Below are 14177 nucleotides of genomic sequence, written 5' to 3' on the forward strand. Positions count from 1 at the left end.
GGAGATCAAGCTTCAATGTAGCAATAGTAGGAGGAGGAGGAGCAGCAGCAGTAAAAATGCCATATACCATTGACCCTGAGAAGCCTGTGATTATAAGATGCACCATTATTTTATGTGCAGCTGTGAACAAGACAATGCTGCTAATGAGGCCACGACAAGCTCTCAGTTGTAAGATGCATCCTGATTTGAGAGATGTTACAATGGGGGGAAAGGTGCATTTTAGAATGGAAGAAATAGAATAGTAATAAAAGTAGTAATAATAATCTGTTAAAGTGTATTGCTCACGTCCAGTTTTCATGTACATTATTTTCTCCATGCACTGGTCAGCAAGTACTTGCTGAGTACCTACCGTGTGCAGGCGCCGGGGCTACAGAGTAAGATCTAGGCTGTGCCCTTCAGAGGCCCTGATCCTAGTCGGGAGATGGCACCTTATATACTCCAGTGCCCTGCGTTTGCTTGGAGGCATCAAGCAAGGCTTCCTGGAAGAGCTGCCATTCAACTCAAGTCTGGTGGGAGATCAGGGTATGAGTTTGACCTGTGGATGAAGGTGCAGGGAGGAGGAGCATGCATGGGAATGCAGGCGTCTTGGGGAACTTCAGGCTGTTTGGCTGGGGCGGGGGGGCGGGGGGCGCTGAGGCTAGAAAGAGGGGCAGAGTGGGATCATGCTGGAAGTGCGAATACCTAACTTGCTGGCTGCTGCTATCAGCTTTTTTTGGTAGTTTTTAGAAGCTACTGAAGAGAGATGTGATCCCTCTGACGGCAGTGTGGATGGTAAGTGTGCAAGACTAGAAGCAGGGAGAGCAGTTAGGAGATGAGACAAAATGACAGCCAACACTTACAAAAGGCCAAATGTGTGCCAGATACTGTGTTACGCTCTTATCATCCCTATTTTGCAGATGATCAAACCAAGTGGTTAAGTGCTTTGGTCATCAAGCTAGTGTGAGCCAAGATTTGGACTTGGGTCTCAGCCTGTGCTTTAAACCTATGCACTCCTGTGAATATGAATTTTGGGTTCTAGTTTATGACGTACTACTATTTGTTTTCATTTAAAAACAATGCTCTCAAGTATGTCCCATTGGATCTCAGGGGCCCTGTTCTGCCAGCCCACTGCCACAGGTAGGGAAGTGGAGCTCCGGAGAGCAGCTAGTGGAGAAGTCTGTCTGGGTCGGTTCTGCGGTGGGAGGTGGGCATGGAACTGTGCTGCAATAAAACGAGGCCCTTGGGAAGCTGGCAGCTCTGGCTCTGTGAAGAAAGGGTGTTTCTGTCCTCGTGGCCCTGCCTGGCAGCCACACCTGTTTTGTCCTTTTCCCTATGCCCAGCCAGACGTTTCTCCCAGAGTGACAGCAGCAACTGGGGACGTCTGCAGAAGCTTCCTCTTAGGCCTGACAAAGGCACTCAGAACCTGGCCCAAGCCTGCAAGAGAAGTAGGTGTCGGGGGTGTAGGTGGGAGGGCGGAGAGATGCGGACAGCTGTGGGCTGGTGTGGCAAGCCTGGCCTTGCCCCAGAACAGGTGAAGTGAATGTGAACTGAGCAGGAAGGGGGAGGGTCTCCTGGGTTTGCAAGGGTGAAAGACAGTGCAGGGACTTCTCAGCGTACAATGGCTTGACTTGATGGTTGCACCCATTAAGTTTTGAGCTCCTCCTTACTCAGAAGGGACATGGCAAAAAGAGAAGGCACAGCTATCAGAGGAGCGTCGCTGTTTGGGGCAGGTAGGCAGCGCTGTGGAAAAGTTTGGTGGAAAGATCACAAAATGCAGGGATTTTAAGAGAAACCTTGGAAGGACACCAGGAAGGGACACTGAGTCAATCCTGGAGAGTCCCTCTGGGAAGACCCCAGCAGAGGGTCACCCTGTGGGCTGATAGGGTGGACCCTGGTTCTTTACAGAGGAAAAAGAAAAATCTTGCTTGGATGAGGTTCTTGAAAGGGAGAAGAAGCTGGTTTTGGGAGAAGGGGATTTAGAAAGAAAAATCACTGTAACCTTTTACATGACCAAAGCATGATACAGTCATAGGGTAGTGTTTCGTCCTGTGATTCTCTCACGTCCCTAGAAGGTGGGCATTCTTTCATTGTTCTTGTTAACAAATACTTTACAGTATATCTGGTATGGGCTCAGAGGAGGTATCAACTTCCGAAGATCACACAGCTCATTCGCTTTAGTTAGGCGGGACCCAAAGGCCGTCATTGTGGGCTTGTGATTTCCTCAAGTGTTTGCACCCCTAGTTCCCCACACCTCTGTAAAGGTGGATCATTCACTTAAATACCCCACGTGCACTGGCCTCGATGGAAAGGTCCATCGAGGGAAGGGACCATGGAAAAAGGACAGGAAGGCAGGGGAAGAAGGAAACCCCTCTTTTAAATAGTGAGTGATAGCATCAGAAAGTTAATGGAAGTGGGTAGGTGGTGAGGAGCTGGCTTCTTTGGAAGCTTTTATCCCCCTCTTTTGGGGGATACAATTTACATACCACAAAATTCACTATTAGAAGTTTCTCAATGGTCTCAGGCTGTCTCAGAAGCGGAAGCTGGTGCTGGCCACTCGGGTAGGGCACATCACTCTGAGCGGAGTCCAGAGAGCTGATGCAGGCCCAGGAAGCCTCTCTAGCGTCATATTCTGCCCTCACTGGGGCCCAGAGTTTGGAATTCTCTCTCTCCCTGCAGTGTTTCTCAGCAGACATGCTCTCTGTGAACTGGGACTCTGTATTCCTCCCTTTTCTGCAGTTTATGAAGGTCGATGGTGAAGGAAGGCTCATTCCTTGGGTAAGACATCTCTCTCTCTCCTTCCCCAAAGGCACCCTTCTCAGTTGCCCCAGAAGCCTGCAGGAAGGGCTGAAGCTTCTAAAACCAAAACTTTCACTTCACATTGTCAGTGATTCTGCACTGTCATATCTGCAGCAAAACTGACCTCCAGGGCTTTCCTGGAACAGCCACAGCCTTCTTTAAACATCTTGGTCTGCCTGCCTTTGAGAGGTAGGCTTCCCCTGCCAGGCAGGGGCTACCTGGGACAGTCTTGAGCCATCCTCCCCAGCACACACCCACAAGCCCCTCTCTTCCCTCTCTTCCCTTCTGAGGGGGCCTGAATTTGGGAGTTTAGTTGGGGTGGGGGTGAAGGGATAAGCTGCTCCAATATGAGCAGAGCTCCTCCAGGTTGCTGACTTCTGCTCTCAGGCATCCTGCCACCCACCTCTACTCCCTGCAATGCTCCCTGGGTCAGGCACAACAGCTCAGCGTGGGACAGGGAGGAAGTCCTGGCGGGACTAGGCTGGGGAGTGCCCTTTGGAGTCACTCCCAACTTGTTCCCTGGAGGCTGGGCCCCGGCTGCATGGTGGCAGGCTCTTCTAGGAATGTGCTCCCCAGCTGGGTTTCCTGGTTGCTTGGGAACATCCCTGGGCTGGTCTGCATTGGCTCTCAGGGGCTTGCTCAGGGGGCTAGACTCAAGGTCAGCTTTAGGAGCTAGGCTCTAGAGGAAGGTCACAATAGCCACAGGAGTGCAGAGGAACCTGGCAGCAGTAGGCACCAGAGAACAAGTGGCTTTGCTTTTGCTCCCTTCCCTTGGATGATGAAGTGTCAGTGAGAAGGAAGAAATGTGACAAGTGGAGAACATAAAAAAGGTTTTACATTGAGCCTCTCTCTGCTTGAGAGTCTAGCCGTACTTGGGGCTAGACTCTGCCTTTCTTTAGGGTCGATGGGAATAAGGGCAGAGAGGTGACAACCGATTGGTTTGCCCCGAGAGCTTCTGTAGTCACGTAACCTCTCTGCACCCCAGAGCTCATGTCCACAACACGGGAGGACCGAAGCTCTCGCACACGCGGGGCTGTGAAGCAGTGTGAGGCATGTGCTTTGGGAATGTCAGGAACGATACCGACATACAGATGCTGCATCTGAGAACCTCTTTCTGGAGGTGATACCCCAGCTCTTCCATTCACTCTTTATAACCACAGAAGCACAGGTTTTAAACTGGAAGGCATTTCAAGAGGTCATCTACTCCAGTCCCCTGGCATCACTGTATTTTGCAGATACGACTGTTTTGTTGTTACTTTGGCATATCGGTCATAGCAGGGTACAGATGAGCCCATTTCCTCCTGGGTGGGGTGTGAGGTCAATGCATGCAGGTGCTCAGACCAGCAAAGGGTGGAGGAGGACAGACAGGAAGGTCGTGACCCTTAGGAGCAAGTGTGGGTCTTTCAAGGGAGGGATCCAGGCCCTTGTCCTGCAGGCTCAGGGGGGCCCTGAGAATCCCATTCTGCTGCCCCTCCCCTTCTCCCTAAGAAAGCAAGGGATGCACCTGCTTGTCAGGACCAGCCAGGGAGAGGGGGGTAGTGGTTGCCAGAACATAGTTTCTTTTTCAGGGCCTCCCTCCACCACACTTCAAAGGTAGATCTCCGCCTGACTCATTTCCTTGGAAAAAACAAACAAAAACAGAAATGGAAGGAACCAGGAAAAACAGGACTCCGGCCCCTGGACTTTCTCTTGGTTCTGGAACATCACTGAATGGGGGAGGTCAGCAAGAACCTCCTGAGTAGCAGAAATGTTCCCCATCTTCCCAGCAGCCAGGCAGGGAGGGGCCGGGGGCACAGTGGGGAAGGTAGGAGAAATATGCAGTGAAAAGCTGCCCCAACTCTGGCCTCAGCTGCTAGAATTAAACTCAGAAGCTTTTCACCGCCTAAGTAATTGAGACGTGGGTCATTTATAAGAGCCAGGGCCAGTTTCTCAACAACCTTTACACCACTAGGATGCTGATGAGCCAGAAGTGAAACCTGGGAAGACTGTTAATAAAGTGCCTTGGAGAGAACTGCGCATGATTGACCATATCCCAAACCAGAGAATAATGCTTTGTGGAAGAAAGCGACTTGTGTCCTCCCCAACATCACACACACACACTTTCCTGGCAGGCCCAATGGGTTTCCAAACATTTCGTCACCGTCTCCTCCTGACCTTGGTGTGAAAGGAACGAGCCGCGTGGCCTGTTCCAGCAAAGCCAGCGTGGGGCGCCGGCCTGGGCTGAGGGAGGGTGGCGACGGACTCCACAGTAGAGGTGAGGTCTGCTGGAAATCCCCAGCCACGGCCAGCCGCCGGAGGTTTAAAGACGCCTTCGCCGGCCTTATTTGGTCGCAGGAAGTGGGCGGCGCCGGGCCTGCGAGTGGGGAGGCCGACCCGAGACAGTCGTGCTGATGAAGTGGTAGAGCTGGTTCCTGCTCGCCGCCGTGCCGCGCGCGCCGGCCGGCCACTGGGGCTCCGCGCTCCCAGCCGCGAGTTGTGCAATCCTTTGTAGCACCTCAGAGAGTCCTCCTCCTGCGCTGTTGCCTCTCGCCCTCGCTCTTTTTTTTTTTCAAGCTGTGAGCTCAACCGATGAGTCAGAGCAGTGCAATCCTGACACTGCATCGCAGTACTGGGGGTGACACGGAGGGAGGGAGAGCGATCGCGAGGCGGACACCACGGGCGCGGGGTGTGCTGAAGCTCCTGCGCCGTCTGAGAGAAGTGACAGCCCGCGTGTCCCTCCTGGGCCCCGCCAGCAAACTTCCCAGCCTCCAGAGGCGCCGGCTGGTGGAAGCCCTGCGAACGCCGTGGGGAGGCGGCGGCGCCTGTTTGTTTTTAAAATCGAGGAGTGCGTGCACGCGGCTGGAGTCTGAGAGGAGACCAAAGGCGGCCCGTGGCGGAAAAGGGACAGCCGATGCCAGAGCTTGGGCAGGAGCGGGTAAGTGGGGCTGTCGGGTCGGCGGCCGAGGCCTGCAAGAGCCGAGGCGCAGCCCGCCCTGGCGCGGCGGCCGAGGGACCCCGGGCTGCGTGCAAGCCGTGGCGGCAGGGCGCGCGGACTGCAGCTCTGCAGGCGCGGCCCTGAGCTGGGGCGTGGGGCTGTGGGGGGCGCGGCGCGTGAACTTCTGTGGCCTGGGCGGCTGAGAGAGTGTGTGTTTGTGTGCGTGGGTGTGGACCTGCGTTGGCCGCTCCGCCGCCCGCCCCTCCGTGACCCGCACCCCCCACCGTCGCAGCTGCGTGTGCAGCGCCAACCCGCCGGCGTGTTTGTGCAGCTACGCAGCTCTCGAGCGGCCCCCGCCCACCCGGGCGCGGCCCCGGCCCGGGCAGGAAAACCCTCCCCATCCGCGGGGCCAGTGGCGGTGGCTGCTTATGAACACCACTGCTCCTCCTCCGCCTGAGCGAAACGTGGTGTCCGCAGGGATCCGCTTGCGTGACGGAACCCAGACCTGCCAGGCGAGGGGAGGGGCTCGCGAATGCAGGAACTTGCGTGCACAGGAAAGTGGACACAGAAACTGCCTGAGCTGGGAGTTTGGGGCAGAGGTGCAGGGCTGGCAGGAAACAGGTAGAGGCCTAAGCTGGAGTGTTTAGGCGGGCTGGCTGGCCCCGCGCACCCCGGCGCTGCGGGCGCGCCTGAGACCTGTCATCTCTCTCCACCCCCGCTTGCCCGAGTGCTGCTGCCTGCCGAGCTCTTGCCGCGCTTCACCCTCTGCCCGGTTTGGTAGTGCCTGTCCAGAACACGGGAGCCTGGATTTTTTCTGTCCCCTACATATGGCTGACTTGGTGGAGGGATTCATCCCATCTTCCTACTCACACATACAGAAAGAAGCGTGTGCACCAGATAGCCCCTCTGCTGGCCCTTACCTAGGCCTCTGGATAAGGGCCTAGTGCCGTCGTGGCGCTTTCAAACCTCAGCCCCAAGGAAGACAGACCTTGAGGAGTTACCTGGCACTCAGGGGAGGGAGGCCACAGGTATTCCAGCCCAACCTCCCGAGTGAGCTGTTGGAAGGATGAAAGGGGAAGTCACTCGCCCCATTTAAAACTTTGTTGGTCACAACTCCGTTGACTACTTCCTGCTTCCACCATCCCACGTCGGACCTGTGTGCCAGGCTGTGGAGCCGCGCTCGGGAGCCGGCGGGATAAAGGGACAGCAGCAGGCCCTGGGTGACTATGGAGGCCGCCGTGGCACGTGTGTGCAGGGGATCCCTGTTGGCAGTTGTGGTTGGGGGAGGGGAGGCCTGACTTGCTCCAGCAGGGGGAGCCTGGTCTGGTAGCAGCCTGCAGGTCTGGCTGCTCCTTGTCCCTGCAGCTTCAGGATTGATTGAAGGCCTGGTGAAAGTGGAAGAACTGTAGCTCTGAGGAGAAGCCTCTCTCTTCCTTTAGGCCTGGATGAGGGGAGGAAACCACCTGTCTTGCTCCAGAATCTCCCAGGGATGGTGTGGCACGTGCCCCTTTAGAATCAGAAATGCACCCTTTCCACAGGCTATTACGTGGCTTCAGGGAAAAGTAGAAAAGCCTTTCCAGGTTGAGAATTCAAGGGTCCTCATTTTTTCTTCTGCTCTGGACTCTGAATAACAGGGGTGTAAACATTCAATTACTGTGATAAGCCATCTCCTAGAATGGCCCTGGCCCAGAGTCCACTCCAACTGCATAGGCCTCTGGCTGGTTACTCTAGTCTGAGGAGTCCCAGAGGACCAGGTGGTGAAGAACCTGGAGGGTGCCCTCCCACTCCCCCACCCGTGAAGCTTGCTCTGGGACTGCCTGCCCACTTCAGGTGTGGGCTCTCCAAGCCCTAGGCTGAGCCCTCACTCCCTGCGGCTCTGTCAGCCCCTCGCCCCAGCCTAGGAAAGAATGCCCTGGAGTGCCGGTGGAGATGAGAGTTCACCTTTTAAATGAGGGACTTAAAATGGCTGGAGTTAATTAACCAATGGACCCCAGTAAAGTCAATAAAAAAGAAAAAAATAAAGTTAAAATAAAAAATAAAGATAGCTTGAGTGTTTAGCTCTGCGAGCTACGGCTTTTAATAAATGGAGGGGCGGGGAGACAAAATACACTTACAGACTCCGCTGAGGGCCTCCTGTGGCTACAGAACCCCGGGAAGTTCTGCCCAGTGAGCCAAGGCCTGTGGGCCCCCGGTGAGAGAAGAGAAGGGTGGAGGGGGCCGGCACATGGGCTTAGGGTCCTGGAAGAGGAATGGGCTCAGTCTAGGACTCTCTGGCCTTGGTGACCCCCTGTCTTCTTTAGTTGGGTCTCCCAGAAGGAAACCTCACTCATGGTAGAGTAGGGATGGCTGTAAGTAGGGGGGAGTGTCTCCTTTATACTTGTGTGGTCCTGTTTCAATGCCACCCACTTCTTTGGAGAAGCCCTAGTCTTCTTCTCGACACTTATTTCCACTTTATGTCGTCGTCTGTGTACATCCAAAAACATCCACTCAGAGCTGGAGTCTCGACATCTCCTTCCTAGAGCCGCGTTGAGGATGTTACGAATTAGCACACGTAAAGTGCTGAAGGCACATTTCAGCCTTGTCGTAGCCCCTGCTCTCGTGTAAGCTCTGTATTGTACCTGCAGTGCCTGCATCTTGTAGCTGTTCTGTGTGTGGTAGTTGGGCAGAGAAATGAAAGATCTCCAGAAAAACGTGGACTTGGCCTGTGGTGGGCCCAGGGAGTCCTGCTGCTGGGACGCACTGCACCAGTGACTCCCAGGCACCCAGTTTCCTGGCACTGCCCCGTGACTGGCCTTCTGGTGAGTCATCCTGACCCCAGTGGGACCTCAGGGTCCAAGACTGTAGAGCCTCCTGCCTGGGAATCTGCTAACCTGGGCATTTCCTTCAGCCAGGCCAGTTGGCACCCTTCCTGTGTGTGTGTGCACACATCAGTGTGGGAGGAGCCTGGAAGCTCCTTTCTTCCCTGACTCACCAAAGTCTGCAGGAAGTGCAGCCAGTGGTCTCGTTCTGCCGGAGGGGTTGCCTCAGCACCGAGGTGCTCTGATGAAGTGGGGCTAGACTCAGCAAACTCTGTGTGCTGGGCTGGGCATCTGTGAAGTGTCCTGAAATTCCCTGTTCTTCCTTAAGGGATCTGCACTTGCCTTCAAAGTAACACCCAGGATACTGTGAGACTGTGAGCTCATTTTATGAATCAGAAGCATTACAGCATAACTTCGGGGTTAGAAACTGCTATTCGGAATCCAGATCACCCTCCCTCCTCCTCCAACATACACACAGGTTGCTCTCACAGTCACACACTTGGGAACGATAATAGCAAAACTTGTCCACACCCACTTCCACCCCCACACTCAGAACGTCATTCCCGGACGGTGTGTGGACAGCACCTGGGCAGAGGCTGCAGGAAACCTGGCTGGGGCACGAGAGCAAGGCCTGGGTGGACCTGTGCTCATCCTCCAGCCTCTCTCCCTACTTGCTGGGTGGATTTGGGCATTGCTTAATTTCCTGAACCTCAGTCTCCTCATCTGTAAGATGAGGATGATAATGATACTTCATAGGCTTGCTGTAAAGGTTAAAAAAGATCATGCATGCAAAGCGACTGGCCCCATAGTATCTACTCAATAGGTAATGGCTAGCATTTCGCCAGTTCCCAGAAGTTCGACTGTCCACCGTCTGCTCCTCCCAGGGAGGAGGAGGGAATGAAGGGCGTCCCACTTGTGGTAGGAAAGCAAATGAAGTGTGTTTTCTAACTTCCTGGGCCCTGGTCACAACTGTGTGATCCACTCTCGGCTAAACCAGCTCAGACCCTGGTGCCTGTGCATCTTTACAAGCTATTCTGTCGCTGCTCAGCTTCCCAGAGATCAGACCCTGCTATCTGGAACCTCCCCACCCAGGCCTCAGGCTGAACGGCTCACGTGGGTGAGAGGAAGGCTGCTTTCTCGGCCAGGGAAAAAGTCCCCTTGCCTTTGCTTCACCTAAAGCAGGGGTGTCTGGCCTTTGGGCGTCTCTGGGCCACACTGGAAGAAGAGTTGTCTTGGGCCACACATTAAATCCGCAAACACTAACGAACACCGATGAGCAAAAAAAAGGTTTGTGCATAATTTTCATGTTATCTGCCACCAGAGATAAGCAAAAAATTCTTCACATAACCCTAATTATGCAGCAGCCCTTTTGATAATCTTTTAAAATTGTCGAGCAGGTCCCAAGTGTGTGATCACTAATGTAGAAAACATACATATCTAGGTAGTAAAACTTAGTATAAAACTTCGTAATAAAACTAAGTAATGTTGTAGTAAACTTACGATTTTGTGTTGGGCCACATTCATAGCCATCCTGGGCTGCATGCGGCCGGTGGGCTGTGGGTTGGACAGCCCTGACTAAAGCCTTGCAGTGTAACCTCATTGGAGAGACGTTTGGGTGGAGCCCGGGGTGGGAATTGTCCCTCCAAAGAGCACTTTGGCTTTTTGACCAATTGAAATAGCTTGTGGTGTGTGTGTGTCCGGGGGAGGGGGGTGTTGTTCACCAGGATATTATATAAAAAGAAAGTTGCCACATGTTAGAAAAGAGCTGGGGTTTTGCTGGGGTGGGGGTGGGGGTCTGGCTGAGGGACCTGATTCCTGGCTGTTGTTCAGGAGGGCCTGTGGGGAGGAGGGGGCCGGGGGCCTGAGGCTGCCAGTGCTTCTTGTGCTTCCTCTTCCTGGAACATAGCCTGGTACTGTGAGGGGCCAGGGAAGGTGCTCCCTGTTCCCTCTGCATTTTTCTGCAGCCGCAGGGAGCTCTCAGTGTGCGTTTAGTTATTTTTTCCAGGCCGTGCTTCTTTCTCCAGGAGTCTCAGGAAGCCAGGAAAGGGAGCAGCCTGGGCAAGGTTTGTCCCAGCCAGAGCTTAGAGAGAGAGAGGTGCACCCAGCTTGCAGCCAGAAGGGGGTTACTTCTGAGGCTGCCCACCTTCTCTGGGGAAATAGGGTTTGGAGAGGAAGGAAAATGATGAGAATTTTGATTCTCAGCTTTTTCCAGCAGTTGGGCAGACAGAGGCTCCAGTCTAAACTGCTGTTGCCAGAATTTGCCCGCTCGTTGGAGGGGAAGGGCTCATTGCTCAGAAAGGAACTCAGAAAAGCCCTGGCTGGGTGGTTCAGTTGGTTATAGCATCACTTGATACACTGAGGTTCTGGATTTGGTCCCAGGGCAGGGCACACGCAAGAATCAACCAATGAGTGCATGAATAAATGGAACAACAAATTGGTGTTTCTCGATGTGTCTCTTCCCCTTACTCTCTCTCTCACTCTAAAATCAACAAATTAAAAAAAAATTTTAAATGGACAGCTGTTCATTAAAAAAAATGTAAAGGAATACTTATGTGGTAACTCCCAGTGCTGAGAATGCTTGTAGGCTGGTCTTTCTCCCCTTCCTCCTCTTCTTTCCTTGTCCCTCCTCCTCCTCCCAGCTTTCTGGCCACCCTTGCATGTACGTAGCTGCAGCTCACATCCCCTTCCCCACCTGACCTTGCTCTGGCTGATCTCCCCTGCTGGCCCTTGGCCATGGCCCTGGGCTCCCCAGCTTCCAGAAGTCACTCCAGGCTAGAAAACCCTTTGGGACGTCTAGTCCAACTGTTTCATTTTCAAATGGGGAAGCTGAGAGGCAGTGAGTTCCCTGAGGTTCTCATAGGCTGTCACTTTCACCGAAGGAGAGCAGAAAGAAGAGCTACTCTGTGGCCTGCCCCAGGTCCCCGCCCCTCCCAGCTCCAAAGTTGGGAGGGCCACTTCAGTGCAGGAAGAGCCCAGAGGAATACTGTCTGGGTTCCTGGGTGTGGCTCAGTCCTCAGCTGGCTCCACAGTTATTTATTTGTCTGTGTGTGTGTGTGTGTGTGTGTGTGTGTGTGTGTGAGTTTTGCGGTTGGGAGACTGGATCTGAGTGAAAGCAGAAGTGCCCACGCTACGTCAGCTATGCAGTGCACAGATTGGCCTTGCAGGATGGTTGGGGGGTGCGGGGCACAGAGGCCCCTCTGCCCGGGGCCTGTTGGTGCCCTTTCGTGTCCCTGCAGCCCTGCTTGCACACTTGAGTGTAAACAGCCTTTCCACGTTGCTAGCAGCTGCCTTTCCCTGCTGGCTTTGGGCAGAAGGGTGCCAAAAATAACCAGGCGGGTACTTCCACTTGTGGGACATTCACTGGCCTCAGGGCAGGCTTGCTCACTCCCTGGGGGCGGGGGGTGCTCCCCAGCCCCTGTTCCTCAGCTCCTGTTCAGACTTCCTGTGGCCACCCCCTCCCCAGCCTCCCTCAGGGGCTATCACTTTCCTTTGTGTTGTTCTTCTCAGAGTGAGCCCAGGAGGCTGGGGAGCCCATTATGGACCTACAAGTTCTGCCAGGTATTATCTGGGGACTCTTGTCCCACCATGTCCCTGCAGGCCCTGCTGGTATAGCTGAGTCCAGGGGGGGCATGTGCCAGGTGTGCCCCTTCTGGGTCCCTAGGCCAGTTGCCCTACGTGTCCACAGAGCCTGATGCTGTTGCTGGGATGCCTAGTCTCCTTGTCCTGCTCCCGGCTGGCCCTGCTCTCAGCCAACTGTGGGACTGAAGTCAGACCGTCCAGTCTCTCCCACCCACCAGATGTTCAAAACTGACATGGTGCAGCAGGGAGAGGAAGTCACATTTACTGGGTCCCTACCTGTGCCGGGTACTTCATGTATGCACATTAACCTCACTTAATTCCACAGTAACTATGGGATGAGAATACGAGGCCCATTTCCCAATGGGGAAGGAAACAGAGGCCCACAGAGAGGCTAATGATTGGAGAAGCTGAGACATAGTGTCGGGCCCTGAAGCCCTGTTTCTTTACCACGCAGCTCCCATACTTCTCTGGGCCATTTTCCCCTGCACACAGAGAACAATGCTTTGCCCCTTGGAATGAAGAGCCGGTGGCAGGAATTCAGGAACCATTAGACTGGCTGGTGGTGGAGATACTTGGAGCTGGGAAGGCAAGACCCTTCAAAGCTGTCATCTCCAGACATTTCACAGGCAGCCAGAAGCCCAGCCAGAGCCCTGCCTGAGCACAGGCCCCACTGTGAAGGGCAGCAGGCTGTGGGGGGTCAGCTGTGTGTGTGTGTGTGTGTGTGTGTGTGTGTACATGCGCGCACACGCACGTGTGTGCGGAGGGGTTGCTGGAGAGTCACTCATGCTCCGCAGGCATGGAAAGCCTTAGTTTAGGCCTCTCAGATACCTTCCAAGCAGTTCTTCCCCCCAGACATCCTGGCCTCTGTAGTCTCGAGATCATCTCTGGGACCGTGGGCTGGGGGCAGGTGGGTTACTGGGTCTTCCTTGCTGGCTGATGGGTCTGACCCCGGGGGCCCATCATGCCAGCTGGCTTGGCCCAGGTCCCAGGGAGTCTGGTTAGTGTGTACTTGGGACTTGGGCTGGATGTTCTGCCAGTGCCCAGTGCCAACAGCCTCTGGGTGTATTTCAGGAACAATAAAGAATAAATCAACACAGGAGAAAAGGCCTTGCAGCAGCTGCTCAGAGACTGGAGAAACGAAAGGAATGTTGGAGCATTTGGCACAGGCCCTGGATCTTGACCGGAGCCTGAGAACGGGCGTGACTCTGCCTGGATGTCTGGGCAAGTGAGGCAGGTGGCCCCTGTGGCCCCTCTGCAGCCCCTCAGGGGGCCCCGGCAGCCACGCTGCGGCCCAGCCCCCACCTCTGCTGGCTGCAAGTTTTCTTGCTTCTTGGTCACTAGCAGGTACTAGGAAGCCATATTGTCCCCATTTTGCTCCAAATCAGCAAGAACCCTCCACTCCACCTCCAGCCATCAGTAGGTCTTGGTCCCTCCTGGAGCTCATCAGGCAGGAGAACCTGAGCTGGTGAAAACACTGCATCTAGAACAGCCCCCTCCCCTGGTCCACCTCCCTTCCAAGAAGGAGATGAGACAAATGTCAGCACCCAAGTCGGAGGGGGCTGAGTGTGAGGACATCCCCCGGGAGGAATCCCCAACCACATCTCTACCCCAGTGACTGCGTGCATGTACTTGGGCAAGTTACTGCCTCTCAGGGCTTCCGTTCCATCAACCATGAAATAGAATTTGGACCAATGACCTGTGGAGTAGGCAGGTACTGTCTGTCTCCTTTATTCAGGGTGTGAAATGACCAGCTTTTATTTAGGAATTTAAGTTCTTGAGTAGGTGCCCATTTGAAAGCCCTATGTGGAGAAGGGGGTTGCTGTGGCGAGGGCTGATGCTCAGTGCCCTGGGGGAGAGTCACTGACACTAGTGGGAACCCAAGCGTGGAGCTGGCTTGCTCCAGGCTTCAAGGTGCTAGGGGAAGGGACAGGAGTCTGGGCCCCACTGGGATTTGGAGCATCCGGCAAGAAGGGGAGAGTCCGCTTTATTTTTAAAGCTGTTGGCCAACCCTGGGGGTGGGGTTGGAAAGTGTTGGAGGGGTGTGGCTTCCTCTCGAGCAGATGCGGAGCCTTCCACAGGTCGTCGACCCACTGGTGGTGTTCGCCGGTAGC

The 14177-nt window shown here is 54.6% G+C and overlaps 1 protein-coding gene across 4 annotated transcripts in view; it reads left to right on the top strand.

Annotated features, from left to right (window-relative positions):
- Window positions 1-5032: 5032 nt before the first annotated feature.
- Window positions 5033-14177, top strand: part of MIDEAS (mitotic deacetylase associated SANT domain protein) — a 39305-nt gene continuing 30160 nt past the window's right edge. For 3 of the 4 annotated variants that reach the window (XM_037031083.1, XM_037031084.1, XM_037031085.1), the window contains exon 1: window positions 5034-5689. The gene's annotated coding sequence lies outside the window, so the exon portion shown is untranslated. Of the gene's footprint in view, window positions 5690-14177 lie in introns of all 4 variants that reach the window. The other variant, XM_037031086.1, reaches the window with a different exon arrangement.

This window comes from Sturnira hondurensis, unplaced genomic scaffold (genome assembly GCF_014824575.4).
Source record: "Sturnira hondurensis isolate 20B ecotype Veracruz unplaced genomic scaffold, ASM1482457v3 Scaffold0021143, whole genome shotgun sequence".
Lineage (NCBI taxonomy): Eukaryota > Metazoa > Chordata > Mammalia > Chiroptera > Phyllostomidae > Sturnira > Sturnira hondurensis.